Here is a 26718-nt window from a genome sequence, read left to right as displayed (position 1 = left end):
GGGGTAAGCACGGCGAGCATTGAACCTGATGATAAGTGTTAGGACAGAGCGGGGGCAGAGAGGGTACGCACAGCAAGCTTTGAACCTGATGATAAAGGTTAGGACAGAGCGGGGGCAGGGGGGTAAGCACGGTGAGCTTTGAACCGTATGATCCGATTTAGGACAGAGTGGGGGGCAGGGGGTAAGCACGGCGAGCTTTGAACCTGATGATATGTTTTAGGACAGAGCGGGGGGCAGGGGGGTAAGCATGGCGAGCTTTGAACCTGATGATAAGTGTTAGGACAGAGCGGGGGACAGAAGGGTAAGCACAGTGTGCTTTGAACCTGATGATCAGTGTTAGGACAGAGCGGAGGGCAGGGGGTAAGCACTGTGAGGTTTGAACCTGATAAGTGTTAGGACAGAACGGGGGCAGGGGGGGTAAGCATGGCCAGCTTTGAACCTGATGATACATTTTAGGACCGAGCGGGGGACAGGGGGGTAAGCTCGGCGAGCTTTGAACCTGATTATAAGTCTTAGGACAGAGCGGGGCCAGGACGGTAAGCACGGCGTGCTTTGAACCGGATGATAAGTGTTAGGACAGAGCGGGGGCAGAGGGGGTAAGCACGGCGAGCTTTGAACCGCATGATCTGTTTTAGGACAGAGCAGGGGCAGGGGGGTAAGCACGGCGAGCATTGAACCGTATGATCAGTTTTAGGACAGAGCGGGAGGCGGGGGGTAAATACCGCGAGCTTTGAACCTGATAAGTTTTAGGACAGAACGGGTGGTAGGGGGGTAAGCACGGCGAGCTTTGAACCTGATGATAAGTGTAAGGACAGAGCGGGGGGCAGGGGGTAACACGGGGAGCTTTGGACCTGATGATAATTGTTAAGACAGAGCGGGGGCAAAGGGGGTAAGCACAGGGAGCTTTGAACCTGATGATCAGTGTTAGGACAGAGCGGGGGGCACGGGGTTAAACACGGCAAGCTTTGAAGCTGATGATCAGTGTTAGGACAGAGCGGGGGCAGGGGGGTAAGCACAGCGAGCTTTGAACCTGATGATAGTTGTTAGGACAGAGCGGGGGGCAACGATGGTGAGCTTTGAACCTGATGATAAGTGTTAGGACAGAGCGGGGGGCAAGCACAGCGTGCATTGAACCTGATGATAAGTGTTAGGACAGAGCGGGGGCAGGAGGATAATGACAGCGAGCTTTGAACTTGATGATAAGTGTTAGGACAGAGCGAGGGGCAGGGGGACAATCACAGTGAGCTTTGAACATGATGATAAGTGTTAGGACAGAGCAGGAGGCAGGGGGGTAAGCACGGCAAGCTTTGAACCTGATGATAAGTGTTAGGACAGAGCCAGGGGCAAGCACGGTGAGCTGTGAACCTGATTATAAGTGTTAGGACAGAGCGGGGGCAGGGGGGTAAGCAAGGCAAGCTTTGAACCCGATGATAAGTGTTAAGACAGAGCGGGGGCAGGGGGGTAAGCATGGCCAGCTTTGAACCTGATGATCAGTTTCAGGGCAGAGGGGGGCAGAGGGGGTAAGCACGGTGAGCTTTGAACCTGATGATACGTTTTAGGACAGAGCGGGGGGCAGGGGGGTAAGCATGGCTAGCTTTGCACCTGATGATAAGTGTTAGGACAGAGCGGGGGACAGGAGGGTAATCACAGCATGCTTTGAATCTGATGATCAGTGTTAGGACAGAGCGGAGGGCAGGGAGGTAAGCACGGTGAGCTTTGAACGGTATGATCAGATTTAGGACAGAGTGAGGGGCAGGGGGGTAAGCACGGCGAGCTTTGCACCTGATAAGTGTTAGGACAGAGCGGGGGCCAGGGGGATAATCACAGTGAGCTTTGAACCTGAGGATAAGTGTTAGGACAGTGTAGGGGGATAAGCTCGGCGAGCTTTGAACCTGATGATAAGTGTTAGGACAGAGCGGGTGGTAGGGGGGTAAACACGGCGAGCTTTGAACCTGATGATAAGTGGTAAGACAGAGCAGGGAGCAAGCACGGTGAGCTTTGAACCTGATGATAAGTGTTAGGACAGTGCGGGGGGCAGGAGGATAAGCATGGTGAGGTTTGAACCTGATAAGTGTTAGGACAGAGCGGGGGGCAGGGGGATAAGCATGGCGAGCTTTGAACCTGATGATAAGTGTTAGGACAGAGCGGGGGCAGGGGGGTAAGCACGGGCAGCTTTGAACCTGATGATAAGTGTTAGGACAGAGCTGGGGCAGAGGGGGTAAGCACGGTGAGCTTTGAACCTGATGATAAGTGTTAGGACAGAGCGGGTGGCAGGGGGGGTAAGCACGGCGAGCATTGAACCTGATGATAAGTGTTAGGACAGAGCGGGGGCAGAGGGGGTACGCACAGCAAGCTTTGAACCTGATGATAAAGGTTAGGACAGAGCGGGGGCAGGGGGGTAAGCACGGCGAGCTTTGATCCGCATGATCTGTTTTAGGACAGAGCAGGGGCAGGGGGGTAAGCACGGCGAGCTTTGAACCGTATGATCAGTTTTAGGACAGAGCGGGAGGCGGGGGGTAAATACCGCGAGCTTTGAACCTGATAAGTTTTAGGACAGAGCGGGTGGTAGGGGGGTAAGCACGGCGAGCTTTGAACCTGATGATAAGTGTAAGGACAGAGCGGGGGGCAGGGGGTAACACGGGGAGCTTTGGACCTGATGATAAGTGTTAGGACAGAGTGGGGGCAAAGGGGGTAAGCACAGCGAGCTTTGAACCTGATGATCAGTGTTAGGACAGAGCGGGGGGCACGGGGGTAAACACGGCAAGCTTTGAAGCTGATGATCAGTGTTAGGACAGAGCGGAGGTCAGGGAGGTAAGCACTGTGAGCTTTCAACCTGATGATTAGTGTTAGGACAGAGCAGGGGGCAGGGGGGTAAGCACGGCGAGCTTTGAACCTGATGATAAGTTTTAGGACAGAGCGGGGGCACGGGGGTAAGTATGGTGAGCTTTGAACCTGATGATTAGTGTTAGGACAGAGCGGGGGGCAGGAGGGTAAGCACGGCTAGCTTTGAACCGGATGATCTGTTTTAAGACAGAGCGTTGGCAGGGGGGTAAGCATGGCGAGCCGAGCTTTGAACCTGATAATTGTTAGGACAGAGCGGGGGGCAAGCACAGTGAGCTTTGAACCTGATGATAACTGTTAGGACATAGCGGGGGCAGGGGGATAATCACAGCGAGCTTTGAACCTGATGATAAGTGTTAGGACAGAGCAGGGGGATAATCGCAGTGAGCTTTGAACCTGGTTATAAGTGTTAGGACAGAGCGGGGGGCAGGGGGGTAAGCACGGCGAGCTTTGAACCTGATTTTAAGTGTTAGGACAGAGCGGGGGCAGGGGGGTAAGCATGGCGAGCTTTAAACCTGATGATAAGTGTTAGGACAGATCGGGGGCAAGCACAGCGTGCTTTGAACCTGATGATAACTGTTAGGACAGAGCGGGGGCCGAGGGATAAGCACAGCGAGCTTTGAACCTGATGATAAGTGTTAGGACAGTGAGGGGGGCAGGGGGGTAAGCACTGTGAGCTTTGAACCTGATGATCAGTGTTAGGACAGAGCGGGGGGAAGGGGGGTAAGCACGGCGAGATTTGAACCTGATGATCAGTGTTAGGACAGAGCGGGGGGTAGGGGGGTAAGTACGGTGAGCTTTGAAACTGATGATAAGTGTTAGGACAGACCTGGGGCAGAGGTGGTAAGCACTGTGAGCTTTGAACCTGATGATCAGTGTTAGGACAGAGCGGGGGGAAGGGGGGTAAGCACGGCGAGATTTGAACCTGATGATCAGTGTTAGGACAGAGCGGGGGTAGGGGGGTAAGTACGGTGAGCTTTGAAACTGATGATAAGTGTTAGGATAGACCTGGGGCAGAGGTGGTAAGCACGGCAAGATTTAAACTTGATGATAAGTGTTAGGACAGAGCAGGGTCAGAGTGGTAAGCAGCATGGCGAGCTTTGAACCTGATGATAAGTGTTAGGACAGAGCGGGGGCAGAGGTGGTAAGCACGGCGAACTTTGAACCAGATGATCAGTGTTATGACAGAATGGGGGCAAAGGGGGTAAGCACGGTGAGCTTTGAACCCGTTGATAAGTGTTAGGACAGAGCGAGTGGCGGTGGGGTAAGCACGGCGAGCTTTGAACCGGATGATCTGTTTTAGGACAGAGCGGGGGGCAGGGGCGTAAGCACGGCCAGCTTTAAACCTGATGATAAGTGTTAGAACAGAGCGGGGGGCAGGAGGGTAAGCACTGTGAGCTTTGAACCTGATGATGAGTGTGAGGACAGAGCGGAGGGCATGGAGGTAAGCACGGTGAGCTTTGAACCTTATGATCAGTATTAGGACATAGCTGGGGCAGGGGGTAAGCACTGCGAGCTTTGAACCGGATGATCTGTTCTAGGACAGAGCAGGGGTCAGGGGGTAAGGACGGCGAGCTTTGAACCTGATAACTGATAGTACAGAGCGGGACTGGGGTTGAATACGGCAAGCTTTGAACCTGATGATACGTTTTAGGACAGAGCGGGAGGCAGGGGGGTAAGCACGGCGAGTTTTGAACCTGATAACTTTTAGGACAGAGCGGGGGCAGGGGGGTAAGGGGGTAAGCATAGTGAGCTTTGAACTGTATGATCAGTTTTAGGACAGAGCGTGGTGCAGGGGGGTAAGCACGGTGAGCTTTGAACCTGATAAGTTTTAGGACAGAGTGGGGGGCAGGGGGGTAAGCACAGCGAGCTGTGAACCGGTTGATAAGTGTTAGGACAGAGCGGGGGGCAGGAGGGTAAGTACGGCGAGCTTTGAACCTGATGATCAGTGTTAGGACAGAGCGGAGGGCAGGGAGGTAAGCACTGTGAGCTTTGAACCTGATGATTAGTGTTAGGACAGAGCGGGGGGCAGGGGGTTAAGCACGGCGAGCTTTGAACCTGATGATAAGTGTTAGGAAAGAGCGGGGGCAGGGCGGTAAACACGGCGAGCTTTGAACCTGATGATAAGTGTTAGGACAGAGCGGGGGCAGGGGGTAAGCACGGCGAGCTTTGAACCTCATGATAAGTGTTAGGACAGAGCGGGCGGCAGGAGGGTAAGCACGGCGAGCTTTGAACCGGATGATCTGTTTTAGGACAGAGCAGGGGGGTAAGCACGGCAAGTTTTGAAACGTATGATCAGTTTTAGGACAGAGCGGGGGGCAGGGGGGTAAGCACGGCGAGCTTTGAACCTGATGATAAGTGTTAGGACAGAGAGGGGGCAAGGGGCTAAGCATGGAGAGCTTTGAACCTGATGATAAGTGTTAGGACAGAGCGGGGGGCAGGAGGGTAAGCATGGCTAGCTTTGAACCGGATGATCTGTTTTAAGACAGAGCGTTGGCAGGGGGGTAAGCATGGCGAGCCGAGCTTTGAACCTGATAATTGTTAGGACAGAGCGGGGGGCAAGCACAGTGAGCTTTGAACCTGATGATAACTGTTAGGACATACCGGGGGCATGGGGATAATCACAGCGAGCTTTGAACCTGATGATAAGTGTTAGGACAGAGCAGGGTCAAGGGGGTAAGCACGGCGAGCTTTGAACCTGATTTTAAGTGTTAGGACAGAGCGGGGGCAAGGGGGTAAGCATGGCAAGCTTTAAACCTGATGATAAGTGTTAGGACAGATCGGGGGCAAGCACAGCGTGCTTTGAACCTGATGATAAGTGTTAGGACAGAGCGGGGGCAGAGGGATAAGCACAGCGAGCTTTGAACCTGATGATAAGTGTTAGGACAGTGAGGGGGGCAGGGGGGTAAGCACTGTGAGCTTTGAACCTGATGGTCAGTGTTAGGACAGAGCGGGGGGAAGGGGGGTAAGCACGGCGAGATTTGAACCTGATGATCAGTGTTAGGACAGAGCGGGGGGTAGGGGGGTAAGTACGGTGAGCTTTGAAACTGATGATAAGTGTTAGGACAGACCTGGGGCAGAGGTGGTAAGCACGGCAAGATTTGAACCTGATGATAAGTGTTAGGACAGAGCGGGGGCAGAGGTGGTAAGCACGGCGAGCTTTGAACCTGATGATCAGTGTTAGGACAGAGCGGGGGGTAGGGGGGTAAGTGCGGTGAGCTTTGAAACTGATGATAAGTGTTAGGACAGACCTGGGGCACAGGTGGTAAGCACGGCAAGCTTTGAATCTGATGATAAGTGTTAGGACAGAGCGGGGTCAGAGTGGTAAGCAGCATGGCGAGCTTTGAACCTGATGATAAGTGTTAGGACAGAGCGGGGGCAGAGGTGGTAAGCACGGCGAGCTTTGAACCAGATGATCAGTGTTATGACAGAACGGGGGCAAAGGGGGTAAGCACGGTGAGCTTTGAACCTGTTGATAAGTGTTAGGACAGAGCGAGTGGCGGGGGGGGTGAGCACGGCGAGCTTTGAACCGGATGATCTGTTTTAGGACAGAGCGGGGGGCAGGGGGTAAGCACGGCCAGCTTTAAACCTGATGATAAGTGTTAGGACAGAGCGGGGGGCAGGAGGGTAAGCACTGCGAGCTTTGAACCTGATGATGAGTGTGAGGACAGAGCGGAGGGCATGGAGGTAAGCACGGTGAGCTTTGAACGTTATGATCAGTATTAGGACATAGCTGGGGCAGGGGGTAAGCACTGCGAGCTTTGAACCGGATGATCTGTTCTAGGACAGAGCAGGGGTCAGGGGGTAAGGACGGCGAGCTTTGAACCTGATAACTGTTAGTACAGAGCGGGGCTGGGGTTGAATACGGCAAGCTTTGAACCTGATGATACGTTTTAGGACAGAGCGGGAGGCAGGGGGGTAAGCACGGCGAGTTTTGAACCTGATAACTTTTAGGACAGAGCGGGGGCAGGGGGGTAAGGGGGTAAGCATAGTGAGCTTTGAACTGTATGATCAGTTTTAGGACAGAGCGTGGTGCAGGGGGGTAAGCACGGTGAGCTTTGAACCTGATAAGTTTTAGGACAGAGTGGGGGGCAGGGGGGTAAGCACAGCGAGCTGTGAACCTGTTGATAAGTGTTAGGACAGAGCGGGGGGCAGGAGTGTAAGTACGGCGAGCTTTGAACCTGATGTTCAGTGTTAGGACAGAGCGGAGGGCAGGGAGGTAAGCACTGTGAGCTTTGAACCTGATGATTAGTGTTAGGACAGAGCGGGGGGCAGGGGGTTAAGCACGGCGAGCTTTGAACCTGATGATAAGTGTTAGGAAAGAGCGGGGTCAGGGGGGTAAACACGGCGAGCTTTGAACCTGATGATAAGTGTTAGGACAGAGCGGGGGCAGGGGGTAAGCACGGCGAGCTTTGAACCTCATGATAAGTGTTAGGACAGAGCGGGCGGCAGGAGGGTAAGCACGGCGAGCTTTGAACCGGATGATCTGTTTTAGGACAGAGCAGGTGGGTAAGCACGGCAAGTTTTGAACCGTATGATCAGTTTTAGGACAGAGCAGGGGGCAGGGGGGTAAGCACGGCGAGCTTTGAACCTGGTGATAAATGGTAGGACAGAGAGGGGGCAAGGGGCTAAGCATGGAGAGCTTTGAACCTGATGATAAGTGTTAGGACAGAGCGGGGGGCAAGCACAGCGTGCTTTGAACCTGATTATAACTGTTAGGACAGAGCGGGGGGCAGAGGGATAAGCACAGCAAGCTTTGAACCTGATGATAAGTGTTAGGACGGGGGCAGAGGGATAAGCACAGCGAGCTTTGAACCTGATGATAAGTGTTAGGACAGTGCGGGGGGCAGGGGGGTAAGCACTGTGAGCTTTGAACCCGATGATAAGTGTTAGGACAGAGCGGGGGGCAAGGACGGTGAGCTTTGAACCTGATGATAAGTGTTAGGACAGAGCGGGGGCAGAGGGGGTAAGCACGGCGAGCTTTGAACCTGATGATCAGTGTTAGGACAGAGCGGGGGGCAGGGGGGTAAGTAAGGCGAGCTTTGAAACTGATGATAAGTGTTAGGACAGACCTGGGGCAGAGGTGGTAAGCACGGCGAGCTTTGAACCTGATGATAAGTGTTAGGACAGAGCGAGTGGCAGGGGGGGTAAGCACGGCGAGCTTTGAACCGGTTGATTTGTTTTAGGACAGAGCGGGGGGCAGGGGGTTAGCACGGTGAGCTTTGAACCGTATGATCAGTTTTAGGACAGAGCGGGGGGCAGGGGGGTAAGCACGGTGAGCTTTGAACCTGAAGATAAGTGTTATGACAGAGCAGGGGCAGAGGGGTTAGGCACAGCGAGCTTTGAACCTGATGATCAGTGTTAGGACAGAGCGGGGGGCACGGGCGTAAGCACGGCGAGCTTTGCACCTTATGATAAGTATTAGGACAGTGCGGGGGAGGGGGAGTAAGCACGGCGAGCTTAGAACCCTATAAGTGTTAGGACAGAGCGGGGGCAAGGGGGTAAGGATGGCAAGCTTTGAACCGTATGATCAGTTTTAGAACAGTGGGGGCAGGGGGGTAAGCACGGTGAGCTTTGAACCTGAAAATAAGTGTTATGACAGAGCAGGGGCAGAGGGGTTAGGCACGGCGAGCTTTGAACCTGATGATCAGTGTTAGGACAGAGCGGGGGGCACGGGCGTAAGCACGGCGAGCTTTGCACCTTATGATAAGTATTAGGACAGTGCGGGGGAGGGGGAGTAAGCACGGCGAGCTTAGAACCCTATAAGTGTTAGGACAGAGCGGGGGGCAGGGGGGTCAGTATGGCCGGCTTTGAACCTGATGATAAGTGTTAGGACAGAGCGGGTGGCAGGGGGGGTAAGCACGGCGAGCATTGATCCTGATGATAAGGGTTAGGACAGAGCGGGAGGCAGGGGGGTAAGCACGGTGAGCTTTGAACCGTGTGATCAGATTTATGACAGAGTGAGGGGCAGGGGGGTAAGCACGGCGAGCTTTGAACCTGATGATAAGTGTTAGGACAGAGCGGGGGGCAGGGGGATAAGCACGGCGAGCTTTGAACCTGATGATAAGTGTTAGCACAGAGGGGGGGCAGGGGGGTAAGCATGGCGAGCTTTGAACCTGATGATAAGTGTTAGGACAATGCAGGGGGCAGGGGGATAAGCACGGCGAGCTTTGAACCTGATGATAAGTGTTAGCACAGAGGGGGGGCAGGGGGGTAAGCATGGCGAGCTTTGAACCTGATGATAAGTGGTAGGACAGAGCGGGGGCAGGGGAGTAAGCACGGCGAGCTTTGAACCTGATAAGTGTTAGGACAGTGCGGGGGCAGGAGGATAAGCATGGTGAGGTTTGAAACTGGTGATAAGTTTTAGGACAGTGCGGGGGCAGGGGGTTAAGCACGGCGAGCTTTGAACCTGATGATAACTGTTAGAACAGAGCGGGTGGTGGGGGGGTAAGCACGGCGAGCTTTGAACCTGATGATAAGTGTTAGGACAGAGCGGGGGCAAGGGGGTAAGGATGGCAAGCTTTGAACCGTATGATCAGTTTTAGGACAATGGGGGCAGGGGGGTAAGCATGGTGAACTTTGAACCTGATGATAAGTGTTAGGACAGAGCGGGGTCAGGGGGGTAAGCAGCATGGCGAGCTTTGAACCTGATGATAAGTGTTAGGACAGAGCAAGTGGCAGGGGGGGTAAGCACGGCGAGCTTTGAACCGGATGATTTGTTTTAGGACAGAGGGGGGGGCAGGGGGTTAGCACTGTGAGCTTTGAACCGTATGATCAGTTTTAGGACAGAGCGGGTGGCAGAGGTGGTAAGCACGGCGAGCTTTGAACCTGATGATAACTGTTAGAACAGAGCGGGTGGTAGGGGGGTAAGCACGGTGAGCTTTGAACCGTATGATCAGATTTAGGACAGAGTGAGGGGCAGGGGGGTAAGCACGGCGAGCTTTGAACCTGATGATAAGTGTTAGGACAGAGCGGGGGCCAGGAGGATAATCACAGTGAGCTTTGAACCTGAGGATAAGTGTTAGGACAGTGCAGGGGGCAGGGGGATAAGCACGGCGAGCTTTGAACCTGAAGATAAGTGTTAGCACAGAGGGGGGGCAGGGGGGTAAGCACGGCGAGCTTTGATCCTGATGATAACTGTTAGAACAGAGCGGGTGGTAGGGGGGGTAAGCACGGCGAGCTTTGAATCGGATGATTTGTTTTAGGACAGAGCGGGGGGCAGGGGGGTAAGCACAGTGAGCTTTGAACCTGATGATAAGTGTTATGACAGAGCGGGGCAGAGGGGGTAAGCACGGAGAGCTTTGAACCTGATGATCAGTGTTAGCACAGAGGGGGGGCAGGGGGGTAAGTACGGCGAGCTTTGAACCTGATGATAAGTGTTAGGAGAGACCTGGGGCAGAGGTGGTAAGCACGGCGAGCTTTGAACCTGATGATAAGTGTTAGGACAGAGCGGGGGCCAGGAGGATAATCACAGTGAGCTTTGAACCTGAGGATAAGAGTTAGGACAGTGCAGGGGGCAGGGGGATAAGCACGGCGAGCTTTGAACCTGAAGATAAGTGTTAGCACAGAGGGGGGGCAGGGGGGTAAGTACGGCGAGCTTTGAACCTGATGATAAGTGTTAGGAGAGACCTGGGGCAGAGGTGGTAAGCACGGCGAGCTTTGAACCTGATGATAACTGTTAGAACAGAGCGGGTGGTAGGGGGGGTAAGCACGGCGAGCTTTGATCCTGATGATAAGTGTTAGGACAGAGCGGGGGCAAGGGGGTAAGGACGGCAAGCTTTGAACCGTATGATCAGTTTTAGGACACTGGGGGCAGGGGGGTAAGCACGGTGAACTTTGAACCTGATGATAAGTGTTAGGACAGAGCGGGGTCAGGGGGGTAAGCAGCATGGCGAGATTTGAACCTGATGATAAGTGTTGGGACAGAGCGAGTAGCAGGGGGGGTAAGCACGGCGAGCTTTGAATCGGATGATTTGTTTTAGGACAGAGCGGGGGGCAGGGGGTCAGCACTGTGAGCTTTGAACCGTATGATCAGTTTTAGGGACAGAGCGGGGGGCAGGGGGGTAAGCACAGTGAGCTTTGAACCTGATGATAAGTGTTATGACAGAGCGGGGCAGAGGGGGTAAGCACGGAGAGCTTTGAACCTGATGATCAGTGTTAGGACAGTGCGGGGGAGGGGGATAAGCACGGCGAGCTTTGAACCTAATGATAAGCGTTAGGACAGTGCGGGGGCAGGGGGATAGGCATGGCGAGCTTTGAACCTCATTATAAGTGTTAGGACAGTGCGGGGGCAGGGGAATCAGCATGGCCAGCTTAGAACCTGATAAGTGTTAGGACAGAGCGGGGGGCAGGGGGGTAAGTATGGCCGGCTTTAAACCTGATGATAAGTGTTAGGACAGTGCGGGGGCAGGGGAATCAGCATGGCCAGCTTAGAACCTGATAAGTGTTAGGACAGAGCGGGTGGCAGGGGGGTAAGCATGGCGAGCATTGATCCTGATGATAAGGGTTAGGACAGAGCGGGGGGCAGGGGGGTAAGCACGGTGAGCTTTGAACCTGAGGATAAGTGTTAGGACAGTGCATGGGGCAGGGGGATAAGCACGGCGAGCTTTGAACCTGATGATAAGTGTTAGCACAGAGGGGGGGCAGGGGGGTAAGCACGGCGAGCTTTGAACCTGATGATAAGTGTTAGGACAGAGCGGGGGCTAGGGATAATCACAGTGAGCTTTGAACCTGAGGATAAGTGTTAGGACAGTGCAGGGGGCAGGGGGATAAGCACGGCGAGCTTTGAACCTGATGATAAGTGTTAGGACAGAGCGGGGGCTAGGGATAATCACAGTGAGCTTTGAACCTGAGGATAAGTGTTAGGACAGTGCAGGGGGCAGGGGGATAAGCATGGCGAGCTTTGAACCTGATGATAAGTGTTAGCACAGAGGGGGGACAGGGGGGTAAGCACGGCGAGCTTTGAACCTGATGATAAGTGTTAGGACGGGAAACAACCTTTACAACGCAACTTTTACAACGCAATGCTATTACAACGCATTTTTTACAACGCAAAAGCTTTTACAACGCATGCATTTACAACGCATGCTGTTAGATGGTAAGTACTTTTACAACGCATATACCATTACAACGCATTTTTTTTTGTTTATTTTTAAGAAAAATGTTTTTTGATAAAAATTTAATTAATATTTTATTATTTATATTAAATACTATATTTGATAAATATGAAAGAGTAATTATTGAGTATAAATTATTTAATAATTTAGAAAAATTAAAAAATGTGAGTAGTTTAATAAACGATTAATACTTGAGTATTAATCAAATATCAAAGAGTATTTTTTAAGTTAAATTAAATAAATATAAATTTTATAATAAATGATTTGTATTATGAGAAAATAATACTTGAGTATTTTTTTCTTTCTTATAAAAACATGTAATAAATAAAATAAAAGATTTAAAAAAAGAAAGTACTGTTCGAGTATATAAAAAATAAATAAATAATATTTTAATATTTATATAAAATACTATATTTTTTAAAATATGAAAGATTGAATATTGTGTAAAAATTATTTGATAAATATGTAAAAATATTAAATATGAGAAGTATTAAAAAATAATTAAGTAAAAGTTTATTAATTATATTAAGTATTATATTTTCAAAAATATGAAAGATTATATATTGTGTATAAATAATTTAAAAAATATGTAAAAATGTTAAATATGAGAAGTATTATAAAATATTAATACTAGAGTATTTTTTATAAAAAAAATAAAAATAAAAATTTATTAAAATATAAATTTTATTAAAGATTAATACTTGAGTATTTTTAACCTTCTTATTTAAAATGTAATGAATGAATTAAAAATTTTAAAAAAAGTAAGAGTATTTTTGGAGTATTTTAATATAAAATATGAGAAATGTTAATAAAAAAATAAAACAATAAATAAAATATTTAAATTAATAATAGAGTAATTAGAAATGTATTTAACATGAAATTATACCAAAAGAATATAGAGCAAAGAAAATAGAACTTACTTTTAAATAAATTCCCACGCTTTTGCATTGAAGTCTATGAGCTTATTTGTCCTTCATTTATTTTGGCAGCTACAGAATATACAACCCGCGGTACAAGAAAAGAAGGAGCAGAAAGAGAAGAAAGAGCAAGTTTGGAAGGAAAAAGAAAATAGAATCGAGGTAAGGAACACATTTTGTAAATTTACGAATAAAAAATAACATTTAACATGTTTAAATTACAATTTAAAAAACTAATAACAGTAAACAAATAAGGTTTATTAAATATTTCTTTATTGGAACAAACTTAGAAAATACTATTAAGTTTTATTGATTTTTTTAACATAATGTACATTTTTTAGAAAACATATACATAATTTATTTACATTTGTAAACATTTATTTACAGATAAAGTAAATAAAATAGTCCATTTTAAACATTGATGCGCGCGATGACGTCATGACGTGAACGTAGACGTAAGGCGCCATTTTGAAGAACATCGGAGGAGGAAGCAGCAGGAAGCTGATCTGCGTCCAGGTAGGAAACATTTTCACTTTTATTTATAGATTAAACCTTTAATAAAGATACATATATAGTAAGAAAAGAATAAGGAGAGGTTGCGGAATAACTAATTGATGTTGAAAATGTTTTAAAGCATGTCCACATTTATGTCATTAATTTATGCCTATGTCGGGTCGCGCAAATGTATTGGTTCATTACAAAAATGTTAGTAACTGTAAAATTTATTTAAGTTACTGCTCACAAAGTTTATTTCATAACTTCGGAACCAATAATAATGATTTATAACTTCATTTCTTAGAAAAAAAAAATGGCGTATTCGTAAATTTTGGAAAAAAGTGATTGTTATTAATTTGGTGTTTATGCAGCAATGTGCATTTTGGATAATTGCTTGACTTCTGAAATTTTTAGTAGTTGGATTTTTGGTGCATTTTTAGGGTGGTAGTTAAAAATGAAGTTTTCTGATATTAATCGACTGGCGTTTGGTTTTAGAAAAATAGGTCGAATACTATGGAACAGTAGATTTGGTCACATTGGTAGTTTTGCAAAAAATGAAGATTTGAAAAAAAAAAAAAAATTAAGGAGACCCGACTTTTAAGTTTGAAAAAATTTTTGGAAAAAAATTGTATGCCAATTGTAATTAAATGATATTTAAATTTGAAGCAAAGCAAGAAAGTAAGTACAAAACTAATTTTAGAAAGAAAAAATGTTAGAAAGATTTTCCATTTAGTCTATAGCCACACACAACGAAAATTGTTGTAAGATAGCCAATAGTCTCTCAGACATTTCCTTAGTTTTGACAGTTACTCATGGGTTTAGACTACCTGCAAGTGTTTGGGCTAGTCTCATTTCTTGAAAACTTTGCTCCTTCTTCAAAGTTTCCAAAAAAGAGTAGAAGTTTGGATGAGGTTTGCCAATTGTGTGGTTGAAGGAGTTATGCCATCCCTCAATGGCATTGTTTGTTTTTGCTTCTCCCTCTAAACAGCTCGTGTAGCAGTTCCACCACTCCACATGGAATCATGGCTTCCTCCTGCGACCCGATCTGCTTAGGTGCCCAATCCATGTGTCCTCGAAATAATTTAGGATGGGAGCCAATTTCTCTTCATTACTTGTATAATAAACAGATTCTATAATTGCAGTGTAGTACTCGTCCACACTATCGGGAGGAACAAAACAAAGTGCTGTTAATTTTTTTAGTTCAAATTGTAGTTTGCTATCACGAGAATATTCTGCAACTAGGGATGTTTTTTGTAATTTACGCCAAAAAGCCTGGGAAAAATGGAAAAAACATCCCTGAATTTGGGTATCCGTGTACGTTTTATTGATCACATTGATCATGCTCAATTCAAAATCAATTATTATTTTCCTAGGACTTTGAGATGTTTTACTTTTAATAACTGATAAAAGTTCAGAGTATGTTGCAGAAGTCTTATCAGGTAGCAAACTATATACTAAGGGAATTACATTATTGTTAATTTTTGCATGTATAGTGTAAATTTGAGTGAAAGGATGGGGTGTACTTTTAAACGTCCCATCCATCATCCAAATTTCACTATTTTCTAACTTTGCAAGGTTACGTGGGGTACTAAAAATCAGAATTCGTTTTTGAGGGTTTTGGTTGTCATGCAAAAGGAAAGGTTCATCAGAAAAAGAAATAGAAAGATCATGTGGAATTCTAATGTCAGAGAAAGAATGTGGTGTAGATAATTGAATGTTACTTGCCTGCTTTTGTCTTTGAATAATTCTTCTCAAATTAGGAATTATAGGCATGTTACTAGCAACATGACTGGGGACATGCTGTGCAACCTCTCTTAAAATGGATCCTGTAGAATCATTGGAGGTGCTTGCAATAGCTTTCATTTCGTTAACTGTTTCTCTTATTTCTACCTCCATTGCAGAGGCAGAGTGGTTATGTTCTGTTGTTTTCACAACTAAATTATCAAGAGTAACCGCTCTGCCACTGCAATGGGTAGTGTAGTATTGCACACACCTCCAATGATTTCTAGGAAAACTTATTCTTTCCTTACTATATATGTATCCTCCATGGTTTAATAAATTTTTTCCTTTCCTGGATTTAATGTATTTCGCTGCTTCAAGACTAGACATTATCTGAAAAGAGAAGAGAAGAAAAACAAATTAGGATGTAAAAGTAAAAACTATACCTCAAATGTTACCCCTACACCATCCAACACTTTCCCTACTGCTGCACCTTCCTGGACTAAGAATAGTAAATTATACCCGTACACCATCCAACACTTTCCCTACTGCTGCACCTTCCTGGAGTTAGAATAGTAAATTATACCTCTACACCATCCAACACTTTCCCTACAGCTGCACCTACCTGGAGTTAGAATAGTTAATTGCACCCCTACTACATCCAACACTTTCCCTACTTCTGCACCTTCCTGGAGTTAGAATAGTAAATTGTACCCCTACACCATCCAACACTTTCCCTACTGCTGCACCTTCCTGGAGTTAGAATAGTAAATTGTACCCCTACACCATCCAACACTTTCCCTACTGCTGCACCTTCCTGGAGTTAGAATAGTAAATTATACCCCTACACCATCCAACACTTTCCCTACTGCTGCACCTTCCTGGAGTTAGAATAGTAAATTGTACCCCTACACAATCCAACACTAACCCTACTGCTGCACCTTCCTGGAGTTAGAATAGTAATTTATACCCCTACACCATCCAACACTTTCCCTACTGCTGCACCTTCCTGGAGTTGGAATAGTAAATTGTACCCCTACACCATCCAACACTTTCCCTACTGCTGCACCTTCCTGGAGTTAGAATAGTAATTTATACCCCTACACCATCCAACACTTTCCCTACTGCTGCACCTTCCTGGAGTTAAAATAGTAAATTGTACCCCTACACCATCCAACACTTTCCCTACTGCTGCACCTTCCTGGAGTTAGAATAGTAATTTATACCCCTACACCATCCAACACTTTCCCTACTGCTGCACCTTCCTGGAGTTAGAATAGTAAATTGTACCCCTACACCATCCAACACTTTCCCTACTGCTGCACCTTCCTGGAGTTAGAATAGTAAATTGTACCCCTACACCATCCAACACTTTCCCTACTGCTGCACCTTCCTGGAGTTGGAATAGTAAATTATACCCCTACACCATCCAACACTTTCCCTACTGCTGCACCTTCCTGGAGTTAGAATAGTAAATTGTACCCCTACACCATCCAACACTTTCCCTACTGCTGCACCTTCCTGGAGTTAGAATAGTAATTTATACCCCTACACCATCCAACACTTTCCCTACTGCTGCACCTTCCTGGAGTTAGAATAGTAAATTGTACCCCTACACCATCCAACACTTTCCCTACTGCTGCACCTTCCTGGAGTTAGAATAGTAAATTATACCCCTACACCATCCAACACTTTCCCTACTGCTGCACCTTCCTGGAGTTAGAATAGTAAATTGTACCCCTACACCATCCAACACTTTCCCTACTGCTGCACCTTCCTGGAGTTAGAATAGTAATTTATACCCCTACACCATCCAACACTTTCCCTACTGCTGCACCTTCCTGGAGTTAGAATAGTAAATTGTACCCCTACACCATCCAACACTTTCCCTACTGCTGCACCTTCCTGGAGTTAGAATAGTAATTTATACCCCTACACCATCCAACACTTTCCCTACTGCTGCACCTTCCTGGAGTTAAAATAGTAAATTGTACCCCTACACCATCCAACACTTTCCCTACTGCTGCACCTTCCTGGAGTTAGAATAGTAATTTATACCCCTACACCATCCAACACTTTCCCTACTGCTGCACCTTCCTGGAGTTAGAATAGTAAATTGTACCCCTACACCATCCAACACTTTCCCTACTGCTGCACCTTCCTGGAGTTAGAATAGTAAATTGTACCCCTACACCATCCAACACTTTCCCTACTGCTGCACCTTCCTGGAGTTAGAATAGTAAATTATACCCCTACACCATCCAACACTTTCCCTACTGCTGCACCTTCCTGGAGTTAGAATAGTAAATTGTACCCCTACACCATCCAACACTTTCCCTACTGCTGCACCTTCCTGGAGTTAGAATAGTAATTTATACCCCTACACCATCCAACACTTTCCCTACTGCTGCACCTTCCTGGAGTTAGAATAGTAAATTGTACCCCTACACCATCCAACACTTTCCCTACTGCTGCACCTTCCTGGAGTAAGAATAGTAAATTATACCCCTACACCATCCAACACTTTCCCTACTGATGCACCATCCTGGAGGTAGAATAGTAAATTATTCCTCTACACCATCCAACTCTTTCCCTACAGCTGCACCTACCTGGAGTTAGAATAGTTAATTGCACCCCTACTACATCCAACACTTTCCCTACTGCTGCACCTTCCTGGAGTTAGAATAGTAAATTGTACCCCTACACCATCCAACACTTTCCCTACTGCTGCACCTTCCTGGAGTTAGAATAGTAATTTATACCCCTACACCATCCAACACTTTCCCTACTGCTGCACCTTCCTGGAGTTAGAATAGTAAATTGTACCCCTAAACCATCCAACACTTTCCCTACTGCTGCACCTTCCTGGAGTTAGAATAGTAAATTATACCCCTACACCATCCAACACTTTCCCTACTGCTGCACCTTCCTGGAGTTAGAATAGTAAATTGTACCCCTACACCATCCAACACTTTCCCTACTGCTGCACCTTCCTGGAGTTAGAATAGTAATTTATACCCCTACACCATCCAACACTTTCCCTACTGCTGCACCTTCCTGGAGTTAGAATAGTAAATTGTACCCCTACACCATCCAACACTTTCCCTACTGCTGCACCTTCCTGGAGTTAGAATAGTAATTTATACCCCTACACCATCCAACACTTTCCCTACTGCTGCACCTTCCTGGAGTTAGAATAGTAAATTGTACCCCTACACCATCCAACACTTTCCCTACTGATGCACCTACCTGGAGTAAGAATAGTCATTTATACCCCTACACCATCCAACACTTTCCCTACTGCTGCACCTTCCTGGAGTTTGAACAGTAAATTGTACCCCTACACCATCCAACACTTTCCCTACTGCTGCACCTTCCTGGAGTTAGAAAAATAACTTCTTCCAACTGCAAGCCTTATTTTATATATTTTGGGATTTTATTAACATTAATAAGTAAATGGTTTGCCTAACATATTGATGGTTTTAAAACAATGTTGTTTTTAAATACCTTTTTTTTGGGATTCCTTTCCTTGGTGAGGCTTCTGAAGTGGTATTGGCCTGCTGGCTGGAGTTTTCACTTATGTGTTGGACTGAATCGTAAAACAAAGTTGAAAACAATTGTCTGGAAAAATGAAAAAAGAAAAAATGAAAAAACTGAACGTTGGTGACAAATGCACATTTTGATTAACTTTTTGAAATTATGACATTGAATTTAACTATTAGTACATAACACTTTCCCTACTGCTGCACCTTCCTGGAGTTAGAATAGTAAATTTTACCCCTACACCATCCAACACTTTCCCTACTGCTGCACCTTCATGGAGTTAGAATAGTAAATTGTACCCCTACACTATCCAACACTTACCCTACTTCTGCACTTTCCTGGAGTAACAATAGCAAAAGGTATGACTATTACATTGTGGATTTTATAACAGTGTAAATTTAAAATACCTTTTTATTTTGCTGATTGTTTTCGTGGTTTCTTGGTAGTGCTGGCTGCAGGATTAAGTTATTTATTTTAGTGATTTAATCCACAAAGTTGCAACCGATTGACTGTGAAAATGAAAAAAAATTTAAATAATTAATGCAACTTTGACAACGCTGGTTAAAAAAAAAGAGACCAATTGATTGTAAATCTGATATTTTATTTCACTCTAACTACATCACATATCATACTTTTCATGGTGCTGCATCACACATGAGTATGAGTAACAATTGGTACAGCAAAACATAATACACTTTCAATGCATTATGAAATAAGAGTAATAATGGATACCCCTACACCATCACTCAATTACTCTACTGCTGAACATTCTGGGACTTAGAATAGTAATAGTTACCCCAGTACCATTCAACGCTTTCTCAAATGCAGTACCTAACTGCAGTCATATTATTAATTGTTACCCCTGCACCATCGCATAATTTCGTTTATGATGCAGTGTGAATGTGAAAAAAATTAATATAATCCCCTTTTCCATACAACACTTTTGCTAATGCTAAAAATATATTTTTAAAGTAAAAGAATTACAATTAAAAAACATTTACCTTCACAATAGTAAAGGTGAGTCGATTACGTTGAGGTGATGGAAAATTAGGGACAAGATTTCTTGATTTTGAAAGAATAACAAGTTTCTGTTTTTGGAAAAAAAAGTAGATGATTTACGTTGGTATATATTACTGTTTTTTTAGTGAAAAAAAATTAGAAACAGTACATTTTATAAGTTAATATAAAATTTTTAAAAACATATTTTGTATGGAAATAAAACATGATTAAGGATAAAACAAGGTGTTAAAATATATTAGTGACTTACTAGTAGTTGCAAACTAACAATGCTTTTCCAAACGAATGCAGTGCTCTCTCAGTGGAGGTCACAGTGGAGGTGTCAGAGGGTCAGGTTTTGACGTCTGGTCTCTCTGCTAGTTGATAATCAACTGATTGCAAAATGGTGTCTTCCTGGTATTTATAAGTTTTAGTCAGTGTCACTATTAATTTTTGTAAAAACTGCGTTCGTTGTGTTTTTTATTATACTTTATATTTCTGTGGAAAATGATAATTTAAAAAAGCATTAAAAGATGTATTGTTTTCATTCATTTGTTCCGTTTTGGCATCCATTTTGGAACATGTCTTTTACTATTGTTTTCCTAGAAAGTGTTGTAGGACAAGTTTTACAACTGAGATGGATAAAATGGCGCCTATGTGTATGTGTCTTCTGTTTTACTCTGTTTACTTATTTTCCGATATATTCATGATTAAAATGTGTATGAACTGTTGTTAAATTTTTCGTTATTTGTGTTAAACTTTGAAATGTGTGAAAACGGATTTTTGGGGGAAATGGCAGTATTAATTTTAATACTCGAGTATTAATTTTAATACTCGAGTATTAATTTTGAAATGCATTTCAGTCAATTTACGTACAGTTTTTCTCCACATTTTAATACACTTCCCCACCCTAAAACCCCTAATTTCCCTGCATCCCGTGCCAGATTTTATTGTACTTTTTATTAAAAATATATTTTTTTCGCGTTGTAATGGTATGCGTTGTAATGGTTTTCGTTGTAACAGCACTTTTAAGTATTTTAATAAGTTTAGCGTTGTAAAAGTATTCGTTGTAAAGGATAGCGTTGTAGTAGTGTTTGCGTTGTAAAAAATGCGTTGTAACCTGATGATAACTGTTAGAACAGAGCGGGTGGTAGGGGGGGTAAGCACGGCGAGCTTTGAATCGGATGATTTGTTTTAGGACAGAGCGGGGGGCAGGGGGTCAGCACTGTGAGCTTTGAACCGTATGATCAGTTTTAGGGCAGAGCGGGGGGCAGGGGGGTAAGCACAGTGAGCTTTGAACCTGATGATAAGTGTTAGGACAGAGCGGGGGCAAGGGGGTAAGGACGGCAAGCTTTGAACCGTATGATCAGTTTTAGGACAATGGGGGCAGGGGGGTAAGCACGGTGAACTTTGAACCTGATGATAAGTGTTAGGACAGAGCGGGGTCAGGGGGGTAAGCAGCATGGTGAGCTTTGAACCTGATGATAAGTGTTAGGACAGAGCGAGTGTCAGGGGGGGTAAGCACGGCGAGCTTTGAACCGGATGATTTGTTTTAGGACAGACCGGGGGGCAGGGGGTTAGCACTGTGAGCTTTGAACCGTATGATCAGTTTTAGGACAGAGGGGGGGGCAGGGGGGTAAGCACGGTGAGCTTTGAACCTGATGATAAGTGTTATGACAGAGCAGGGGCAGAGGGGGTAAGCACGGCAAGCTTTGAACCTGATGATCAGTGTTAGGACAGTGCGGGGGAGGGGGATAAGCACGGTGAGCTTTGAACATAATGATAAGCGTTAGGACAGTGCGGGGGCAGGGGGATAAGCACGTCAAGCTTTGAACCTGATGATATGTGTTAGGACAGAGCGGGGGCAGGGGGGGCAGCACAGCGAGCTTTGAACCTGATGATAAGTGTTAGGACAGAGTGGGGGGCATGGGGGTAAGTACGGCAAGCTTTGAACGTGATAAGTGTTAGGACAGAGCTGGGGCAGAGGGGTAAGCTCGGCGAGCTTTGAACCTGAGGATAAGTGTTAGGACAGAGCGGGTGGTAGGGGGGGTAAGCATGGCAAGGTTTGAACCTGATGATTAGTGTTAGGACAGAGCAGGGGCAAGGGGGTAAGCACGGCAAGCTTTGAACCATATGATCAGTTTTAGGACAGAGCGGGGGGCAAGGACGGTGAGCTTTGAACCTGATACGTTTTAGGACAGAGCGGGGGACAGAAGGGTAAGCACAGCGTGCTTTGAACCTGATGATCAGTGTTGGGACAGAGCGGAGGGCAGGGGGTAAGCACTGTGAGCTTTGAACCTGATAATCAGTGTTAGGACAGAGGGAGGGCAGGGGGGGGTAAGCACGGCGAGCTTTGAACCTGATGATAAGTGTTAGGACAGTGCGGGGGCAGGAGGATAAGCATGGTGAGGTTTAAACCTGATGATAAGTGTTAGGACAGAGCAGGGGGCAGGGGGGTCAGCACGGCGAGCTTTAAACCCGATGATAAGTGTTAGGACAGAGCGGGGGGCAGGGGGATAGGCACGGCGAGCTTTGAACCTCATGATAAGTGTTAGGACAGTGCGGGGGCAGGGGGATAAGCATGGCGAGCTTTGAACCTGATGATAAGTGTTAGGACAGAGCGGGTGGCAGGGGGTGTAAGCACGGCGAGCATTGAACCTGATGATAAGTGTTAGGGCAGAGCGGGGGGGAGGGAGGTAAGCACGGTGAGCTTTGAACCGTATGATCAGATTTAGTACAGAGTGGGGGGCAGGGGGGTAAGCACGGCGAGCTTTGAACCTGATGATATGTTTTAGGACAGAGCGGGGGGCAGGGGGGTAAGCATGGCGAGCTTTGAACCTGATGATAAGTGTTAGGACAGAGCGGGGGCAAGGGGTTAAGGACGGCAAGCTTTGAACCATATGATCAGTTTTAGGACAATGGGGGCAGGGGGGTAAGCACGGTGAACTTTGAACCTGATGATAAGTGTTAGGAGAGAGCGGGGTCAGGGGGGTAAGCACCATGGCGAGCTTTGAACCTGATGATAAGTGTTAGGACAGAGCGAGTGGCAGGGGGGGTAAGCACGGCGAGCTTTGAACCGGATGATTTGTTTTAGGACAGAGCGGGGGGCAGGGGGTTAGCACTGTGTGCTTTGAACCGTATGATCAGTTTTAGGACAGAGCGGGGGGCAGGGGGGAAGCACGGCGAGCTTTGAACCTGATGATAAGTGTTAGGACAGAGGGGGGGCAGGGGGGGCAGCACAGCGAGCTTTTAACCCGATGATAAGTGTTAGGACAGAGCGGGGGGGCAGGGGGATAGGCATGGCGAGCTTTGAACCTCATGATCTGTGTTAGGACAGTGCGGGGGCAGGGGAATCAGCATGGCGAGCTTAGAACCTGATAAGTGTTAGGACAGAGCGGGGGGCAGGGGGGTAAGTATGGCCGGCTTTGAACCTGATGATAAGGGTTAGGACAGAGCGGGGGGCAGGGGGGTAAGCACGGCGAGCATTGATCCTGATGATAAGGGTTAGGACAGAGCGGGGGGCAGGGGGGTAAGCACGGTGAGCTTTGAACCTGAGGATAAGTGTTAGGACAGTGCAGGGGGCAGGGGGATAAGCACGGCGAGCTTTGAACCTGATGATAAGTGTTAGCACAGAGGGGGGGCAGGGGGGTAAGCACGGCGAGCTTTGAACCTGATGATAAGTGTTAGGACAGAGCGGGGGCTAGGGATAATCACAGTGAGCTTTGAACCTGAGGATAAGTGTTAGGACAGTGCAGGGGGCAGGGGGATAAGCACGGCAAGCTTTGAACCTGATGATAAGTGTTAGCACAGAGGGGGGGCAGGGGGGTAAGCACGGCGAGCTTTGAACCTGATGATAAGTGTTAGGACAGAGCGGGGGCTAGGGATAATCACAGTGAGCTTTGAACCTGAGGATAAGTGTTAGGACAGTGCAGGGGGCAGGGGCATAAGCACGGCGAGCTTTGAACCTGATGATAAGTGTTATCACGGAGGGGGGGCAGGGGGGTAAGCACGGCGAGCTTTGAACCTGATGATAAGTGTTAGGACAGACCTGGGGCAGAGGTGGTAAGCACGGCGAGCTTTGAACCGCATGATCAGTTTTAGGACAATGGGGGCAGGGGGGTAAGCATGGTGAACTTTGAACCTGATGATAAGTGTTAGGACAGAGCGGGGGGCAGGGGGGTAAGCACGGCGAGCTTTGAACCTGATAATAAGTGTTAGGACAGAGCGGGGGAAAGGGGGTAAGGACGGCAAGCTTTGAACCGTATGATCAGTTTTAGGACAATGGGGGCAGGGGGGTAAGCACGGTGAACTTTGAACCTGATGATAAGTGTTAGGACAGAGCGGGGGGCAGGGGGGTAAGCACGGCGAGCTTTGAACCTGATGATATGTTTTACGACAGAGCGGGGGGAAGGGGGGGAAGCATGGCGAGCTTTGAACCTGATGATAAGTGTTAGGACAGAGCGGGGGACAGAAGGGTAAGCACAGCGTGCTTTGAACCTGATGATATGTGTTAGGACAGAGCGGAGGGCAGGGGGTAAGCACTGTGAGCTTAGAACCTGATGATCGCTGTTAGGACAGAGCGGGGGGCAGGGGGGGTAAACACGGCGAGCTTTGAACCTGATGATAAGTGTTAGGACAGAGCGGGGGCAGGGGGTAAGCATGGCGAGCTTTTAACCTGATGATAAGTGTTAGGACAGAGCAGGGGGCAGAGGGGGTAAGCACGGCGAGCTTTGAACCTGATGATAAGTGTTAGGACAGAGCTGGGGCAGAGGTGGTAAGCTCGGCGGCCTTTGAACCTGATGATAAGTGTTAGGACAGAGCGGGGGGCAGGGAGGTAAGCACGGCGAGCTTTGAACCTGATGATAAGTGTTAGGAAAGAGCGGGAGCAGGGGGGTAAGCACGGTGAGCTTTGAACCTGATGATAAGTGTTAAGAAAGAGCGGGGGCACGGGGGTAAGCACGGCGAGCTTTGAACCTAAGTGTTAGGACAGAGCGGGGGGCAGGAGGGTAAGCACGGTGAGCTTTGAACCGGATGATAAGTGTTAGGAAAGAGCGGGGGCAGGGGGGTAAGCACGGCGAGCTTTGAACCTAAGTGTTAGGACAGAGCAGGGGGCAGGAGGGTAAGCACGGTGAGCTTTGAACCGGATGATCTGTTTTAGGACAGAGCAGGGGGGTAAGCATGGCGAGCTTTGAACCGGATGATCTGTTTTAGGACAGAGCATGGGGGTAAGCATGGCGAGCTTTGAACCGTATGATCAGTTTTAGGACAGAGCGTTGGCAGGGGGGTAAGCATGGCGAGCTTTGAACCTGATGATCAGTGTTAGGACAGAGCGGGATGCATGGGGCTAAGCACGGCAAGCTTTGAACCTGATGATAAGTGTTAGGACAGAGCGGGGGGCAAGCACAGTGAGCTTTGAACCTGATGATCAGTGTTAGGACAGAGCGGGGGGCATAGGGGTAAGCACGGCAAGCTTTGAACCTGATGAGAAGTGTTAGGACAGACTGGGGGGCAGGGGGGTAAGCACGGCGAGCTTTGAACCTGATTTTAAGTGTTAGGACAGAGCGGGGGCAAGGGGGTAAGCATGGCGAGCTTTGAACCTGATGATTAGTGTTAGGACAGAGCGGGGGGCAAGCACAGCGTGCTTTGAACCTGATGATAACTGTTAGGACAGAGCAGGGGGCAGAGGGATAAGCACAGCGAGCTTGGAACCTGATGATAAGTGTTAGGACAGTGCGGGGGCAGAGGGATAAACACAGCGAGCTTTGAACCTGATGATAAGTGGTAGGACAGTGAGGGGGTAAGCACTGTGAGCTTTGAACCTGATGATAAGTGTTAGGACAGAGCGGGGGGCAAGGACGGTGAGCTTTGAACCTGATGATAAGTGTTAGGACAGAGCGGGGGCAGAGGGGGTAAGTATGGTGAGCTTTAAAACTGATGATAAGTGTTAGGACAGACCTGGGACAGAGGTGGTAAGCACGGCAAGCTTTGAACCGTATGATCAGTTTTAGGACAGAGTGGGGGCAGGGGGGTAAGCACGGTGAACTTTGAACCTGATGATAAGTGTTAGGACAGAGCGGGGTCAGGGGGGTAAGCAGCATGGCGAGCTTTGAACCTGATGATAAGTGTTAGGACAGAGCGAGTGGCAGGGGGGGTAAGCACGGCGAGCTATGAACCGGATGATCTGTTTTAGGACAGAGCGGGGGGCAGGGGGTTAGCACGGCAAGCTTTGAACCGTATGATCAGTTTTAGGACAGAGCATTGACAGGGGGGTAAGCATGGCGAGCTTTGAACCTGATGATAAGTGTTGGACAGGCCACATGAAGGGCTTGCTCCCTCCCCGCACGACAGGGCCCAAACCCCGGACTCCCAGATGTTACCCCCAAGGGCAACCCGCACCCCGTCTCCCAACGGAACTCCTGCCCCCGGACATCCATGTATCATGGGGCCGAACCACTACCGGCTCCCCCGGCCGGATCAGCCGCCATCTTGGACACTGCGCCACGAGGCCGCGCGGCCTCAGCCCGACCCTAACCCTGGGCCTGGCCGGCCCCGACATCCCGGCACCACCATCCACCCAGGAGGTGAACGGACCACTTGGCAGGTCAATGGGAGAAAGAAACGTCGAGGGCTCTCCCCCGCCAGGTGCCGATCACCCTCCAGCTCCCCCAGGCGCTGGCTCCACCCCCTGCTGGGTGTCTGGACTCCCTCATCCCGGACCCCCCGACCTCCAAGTGCGAGGGTCCGGACATCAAAGGGCGCCAGACCTATAACTAGGGCAGCTCCAGAGCAGGAAGGCAGTTGTATCCTGGAGTCGAGAGACACCGAGAGAACTCATCCTTGACGGACTACTGGCGCTGCCGTAGCCCTGCCTTGTGAACCATCGTCCTGCCTGCTGGCGCTGCCGCGGCCTTCTGCAACATCCATCCTCGTCGGGACCTGCTGGCGCTGCCGCGGACCGTTGTAACGACCACCTTCATCGGGACCTGCTGGCGCTGCCGCGAACCGTGTAACGACCATCTTCACCGGGACCTGCTGGCGCTGCCGCGGACCGTGTAACGACCATCTTCACCGGGACCTGCTGGCGCTGCCGC

General features: G+C 47.9%; 1 protein-coding gene and 1 long non-coding RNA gene across 2 annotated transcripts in view; one reads left to right on the top strand and one right to left on the bottom strand.

Moving 5' to 3' along the window:
* LOC146870586 (copine-8-like) overlaps window positions 1-26718 on the top strand; it is a 1950277-nt gene that overhangs the window by 1274955 nt on the left and 648604 nt on the right. The gene's annotated exons all lie outside the window — the stretch shown is intronic.
* On the bottom strand, window positions 15085-19118 carry LOC146870588 (uncharacterized). The gene is made up of 3 exons (XR_014959410.1): window positions 19039-19118; window positions 18596-18709; window positions 15085-15481 (listed from the first exon to the last, which is right to left on the bottom strand). It is a non-coding gene; the product is annotated as an uncharacterized LOC146870588 (long non-coding RNA).

The sequence above is a fragment of the Triturus cristatus genome, chromosome 1_1, assembly GCF_964204655.1.
Source record: "Triturus cristatus chromosome 1_1, aTriCri1.1, whole genome shotgun sequence".
NCBI classification, from domain to species: domain Eukaryota; kingdom Metazoa; phylum Chordata; class Amphibia; order Caudata; family Salamandridae; genus Triturus; species Triturus cristatus.
Note: the sequence above shows the minus strand (reverse complement) of the source record. Positions and strands in the feature narration are given on the sequence as shown.